Raw genomic sequence first — 6000 nt, 5'->3', positions numbered from 1 at the left:
CATTAGTCAGCCAGGACCTGTGTAAGTACCCAGGACTTGGTTGAAACAGTTTAAAGAAAACAGTCAGGAACACTATTCAAACAACGAAAGCAATAGGTAACAATATGTACAGATTAAATAGACTCCCCAATAACTTTTGGTGTGTGTGGGATGCTGTGGCTAAAGGGGAACCCCAGGCCAGCCTACAATACCTCTAGTACACACCCAGTGAAATGATATCAATACCCGTGGTGTGTCCCCTTTAAGAGAAACCGCAGTAATGTCCTGGAGGCAAAGCTTTGCGTTTTATTATCTTCACCGACAATGTAGGAGCTCTGTGGACAATATTTGGACGTGGTGTTCTATGAAAAGCATTAAAGGTTCCTGGGCAAAGCCCCCTCACCAAATCCTGTACACAGTCAGCGGTCCTTCCCTGAGTGACCGATCAATCTTAGATGCAGGTGTGTCGCTGTGGCATTCAGTCCTTGAGCTGTTGCAGGGTGTCCTTCTTTAGAATGGACAGTCTGTTCCTCTGGCCTGGAGCTGCATGAACAATCTGTTCCTCTGGGCTGGAGCTGCATGAACAATCTGTTCCTCTGGGCTGGCGTGGCAGGCTGTGTGTCCCTTGGTAGGCCGCATTTCCACACACACATAGAATGAAGATGCTCTCCTGATGGAGTGCAGGCAAAAAGAGGATCTGGCCTAGTTCCTCTGGCCTTTTATCTCCTCCCCCACAATCCTTTGCTGCTCATGATTGGCTCAGGCTCTTCCAATAGGGACTTTACAGACAACCTCCAATAGGGAGTTTTCAAACAAGCAGCACTGAGTGTCTGTGTGTGAGGAGAGAAAGGGGGAGGTAAACAAGCCCACACTGCTGCAGCAGACATCTGTCCCCTAATAGATTAGATCAGTCTGGAGTAGTACCTGCTACACATATAGGGCTAGATTCACGTAGAAACGCACATTTTTATTGTGGCGTAGCGTATCGTATTTACGCTACGCCGCCGTAAGTTAGAGAGGCAAGTGCTGTATTCACAAAGCACTTGCCTCCTAAGTTACGGTGGCGTAGCGTAAATGGGGGAGGCGTAAGCGCGTCTAATTCAAATGAGGATGAGGGGGGTGTGTTTTATTTAAATTAATGGTGACCCCGCGTATTTTAAGTTTTTTTACGAATGGCGTATGCGCCGTTCGTGAAAGAATCCCAGTGCGCATGCTCGAAATTCCGCCGCAAATCGTCATTGCTTTCGACGTGAACGTAAATTACGTCCAGCCCTATTAGCGAACGACTTACGCAAACGGCGTAAAAAATTCAAAATTCAACGCGGGAACGACGTCCATACTTAACATTGGCTGCGCCTCATAATATCAGAAGCAACCTTACGCCGAAAAAGCCTAACGTAAACAACGTAACAAAATTGCGCCGGGCGTACGTACGTTTGTGAATCGGCGTATCTAGGTCATTTGCATATTCTACGCCGAAAACAACGGAAGCGCCACCTAGCGGCCAGCGTAAATATGCACCCTAAGATACGACGGTGTAAGAGACTTACACGGATCTTAGGCTAATGTCGGCGTATCTTGCTTTCTGAATACAGAAAAAAGATACGCCGGAGCAGCTTTGAATTTACGCTGCGTATCTATAGATACGCCGGCATAAATTCTTGCTGAATCTAGCCCACATTGTACAAACATATGCCGCAAGTTTACTTTAACGGGAGCTCCACAAGCTTCACATTCTCACCTATTCGATTCAATCCCCAGGAGTATGATGAAGCTACACATCTTGATTTGGAGCTTACACAGGGCTGAGCACCCTCCCCACAAGACTGGCTGCCTAAGCAGCCAATGACTAATCACTGATGCTGTCTTGTGGGAGGAAGGACACTGAGCACTGCTCCCCATTATACTTGAGTATATTTCCTTTTTTGCTGGAGGCAGAATGGAGCAGCAAAGAAGGAAAGAGAAAATAAATTGCGCTGTTGGAGCCAGTAGAAACCTGTTGTGTTGCCTTGCCTGGACAAAGCACACGTTTGCATCAAGCTTAATAATTTACATACTGTATATTGCATAAAGAGACTATACATTCCCTTTAAACCCACCCATGTCTCAAGCTGAGCTTATGGACAGGAAAGCAAATCACTTCCATATCTGTATGTATAATGTGAAATGTTTCGCTGACAGTTTGCCTTTCATACACATTTACTTAACACAGTTGTAAATAATACATATGATTAGTGAATTAATAGGTTTTTACCTTTTTACGTGAAAACATATTTTAGTGCACAAACATAGCAGAGTAAATCTAAGGGGCTTTGTATCACATATAGGAGCAACATCCAGCAATTACAGTCAGCTGCTACCCTGAGGCAAACAAGACAAGCGCTTAGAAGGGCAGACACTGCGGAATTAAACAGACGTCAAGTAAGCTCCACGCCTCCTTAACTCTTTAATGCTGGGGAGGGTAGAAAACCAATGCAGAATCCTAATTTGAAAGTGGTCAGGGTAAATGTATTTGTGTTAGAAAATGGGGATAACCACTTCAATACAGGGCATTTTCACCCCCTTCCTGCCCAGACCAATTTTAAGTTTTCAATGCTGTCACAATTTGAATGACAATTGCGCGGTTGTGCGACTACGACGGCACTATAAAGGGGACGTTCCATTCAAATGGCGCCACCCTTTGGTATGTGTAATTTCACCACAACCGGAGTGCCAAAGTTTGCCTACCTATGCTGTAAATAAATGAAGACTACTGAGTGATAGAGAAGATTAGTGCACTCCAGTTCACCGAACTCCTTAGCTGAGAAATAGCCCAGAAGCACTCAGCTCTGAGCACTTCCAAGGTCAGAGCACATTCAGCATCCTAACTGCACCTCAAATCCTTAGGCCCCATGCACACGAGACGCTGGTAAACTTGAGTTCAGAGGCATTTGGGCATTTTTTTCAACTGCCCCTGAACACATTTAATGTTATCCTATGTGTCCATGCACACATTCACGTTTGTTTGAGTTTTAAAGCAGTTGGGTTTAGGCTCGTTTTTTCAGACGCAACATTTTGGGTTCAGACGCAAACGTTTTTGCGTTTCAAAGCTTTGGGAGGGTCTACAATGTCTTTGTTATGAACGTTGATAGCCGCAAACGTGGTAAAACGCCGCTAAACGCGGCAAAACGCCGCAAAATTTGAGGCAAAAACTGGCGTTTTAAACGCCGTTTTTTGCCTTTAAAAACTTGAATTTACATGTGTTTGCATTTGCTTCTCGTGTGCATGGGGCCTAACTGTACCAAATCTGTATATGTTTCTAATGCAAGAAGCATCAGGGGGTCTAATACACCTCTAAAGTCCCTTTGTGATAGTAGTACATTGAAAAAAAATTCTAAACGTACACAGAATTCTGAAAGGTTTCATGTTTCTGTCCTACATACTTGCTTCAAGTCAATGGTTTATTAAGCATTAAAGCCAGGAACAGGATGACAGGCCAATTCTGCAGATATCTGTACTAGATAAAAGGAAGATAGATATCTTATCCAGCTAATCAATCATCAAGTTTTGATCAAGTGCACTCATACATCTGAGCCAGTGCCATCACAAATAGATGAGTTTATGAGGGATAGCAGATCTGAGTTTCAACAAAAATTATACCTATATGACAGATACATTATGTCATAATCAGAGACTAATGCCGCGTGCACACGATAATTTTTCGGCATGAAAAAAACGTTGTTTTTAAAAAATGTCATTTAAAATGATGGTGTGTGGGCTTCACATCATTTTACCGCTTCTGAAAAACGACCAAAAAAAAAATCGTACATGCTGCATTTTTTAACGACGTTTTAAACAATGTCGTTTTTCGGGTTGTAAAAAATGATCGTGTGTGGGCTAAAATGACGTTAAAAACCTGCGCATGCTCAGAAGCAAGTTAGGAGACGGGAGACTTCGCAATAGAATTGAAAGCAGTGCCAACCTAGCCTTACAGTGCATATTTTAAGCACTGATCGCCGTAATAATGTCACTGGTTCCCAAAAAAGTGTGAAAAGTGTCAGTTAGTGTCCGATTTGTCTGCTGCAATGTCCAGCTAAAAATCGCTGATCGCCACCAAAACAAATAAATAAATAAAAATGCCATAAAAATATCCCATAGTTTGTAGACACGATAAATTTTGCACAAACCAATCAATATATTTTACCAAAAATATGTAGCAGAATACATATTGGAATACATATTGGCCTAAATTTATGAAGAAATTATATTTTTTTACATTTTTTTATTGGATATGTTTTATAGCAGAAAGTAAAAATGATATACTGTATATATATATATATATTTTTTTTAATTGCTTCCAGACCGTCGTTTTACGGCGGCAGGTCGGCTCCCCTGCACGAGAGCCCGTAGTATAACATCGGCTCTCGCGCAGGCCACTAGGGGCCCCCCACTCGCCCCCGACCCCGTGCACATGACCGGCGGGCTCGATCGCCGCCGGGGCACACGCGATCGCTCGTTACAGAGCGGGGACCGGGAGCTGTGTGTGTTATCACACAGCTCCCGGTCCTGTCAGGAGGAGAAATGCTGATCCTCTGTTGATACAATGTATGAACAGAAGATCAGTCATTTCCCCTAGTGAGGCCACCCCCTACAGTTAGAACACACCCAGGGAACATGCTTAACCCCTTCCCCGCCCCCTAGTGTTAACCCCTTCACTGCCAGTGGCATTTTTATAATAATCCAATGCATTTTTATAGCACTGATCGCTATAAAAATGACAATGGTCCCAAAAATGTGTCAAAAGTGTCCGAAGTGTCCGCCATAATGTCGCAGTACCGAAAAAAAATGCTGATCACCGCCATTACTAGTAAAAAATAATATTAATAAAAATGCCATAAAAATACCCCCTATTTTGTAAACGCTATAACTTTTGCGCAAACCAATCAATAACCGCTTATTGCGATTTTTTTTTACGAAAAATATGTAGAAGAATACGTATTGTCCTAAACTGAGGAAAAAAAAAGTTTTTTTTATATATTTTTGGGGGATATTTATTATAGCAAAAAGTAAAAAATATTCATTTTTTTCAAAATTGTCGCTCTATTTTTGTTTATAGCGCAAAAACTAAACACTGCAGAGGTGATCAAATACCACCAAAAGAAAGCTCAATTTGTGGGGAAAAAAGGACGCCAATTTTGTTTGGGAGTCATGTCGCACGATCGCGCAATTGTCAGTTAAAGCGACACAGTGACGAATCGCAAAAAGTGCTCTGGTCTTTGGGCAGCAATATGGTCCGGGGGTTAAGTGGTTAAATTGACAGTCTTTTTTTGTTTATAGAGCAAAAAATAAATACCGCAGAGGTGATCAAATACATTTTACATCACAATACAGACATTTTTTTTGGGTACAGTGCCCCATGATGGTGCAATAGTTAGTTAAAGTAATGCAGTGCCTTTTCGCAAAAAATGGCCTGGTCATGAAGGGGATAAAACCTTCTGGGGCTGAAGTGGTTAAGACGAGTATATATTTTCTGAAAGGAGTGGCCCTGTAGAAAAGTTGCAAATGTATATGTTACATGATCGTTGCACAACTGTTTATCAAATTAATATTTTCAGTAAAGGTTTAATGTACACATTACCATAATGCTAATTTTTTTGCTCATTTAAAAAAAAATATATAAAACATGAGATTGTGTCAAGTTAATGCATACTAAATATGTCAAATGTAATGGCAAAATATACATACAAATATAAAATACCCCAAAATTGTCCATAGGTTCTACTTCAAAAACGTTACCAGCTGAGAGCTCATCAAATTGAAGTACCGTATATACTCGAGTATAAGCCGAGATTTTCAGCCCTTTTATTGGGGCTGAAAATGCCCCCCTCGGCTCGAGTCAGTGTACCTAAAATTATTGAGAGGCTGCGGGCATCCATCGTTTAAAACTCGCGGTCTCCTCCTGGTTCCTTCCGTGATAGGCGGAACTGTGTCTGCTGAGAAACACCTATTGCGAACGTTCTCTCATCCTCACCCGTCCCAGCA

Source organism: Rana temporaria, chromosome 13 (assembly GCF_905171775.1).
Source record: "Rana temporaria chromosome 13, aRanTem1.1, whole genome shotgun sequence".
Taxonomy (NCBI): domain Eukaryota; kingdom Metazoa; phylum Chordata; class Amphibia; order Anura; family Ranidae; genus Rana; species Rana temporaria.
The sequence above is the reverse complement of the archived record's forward strand: the minus strand, read 5'-3'. Positions refer to the sequence as shown.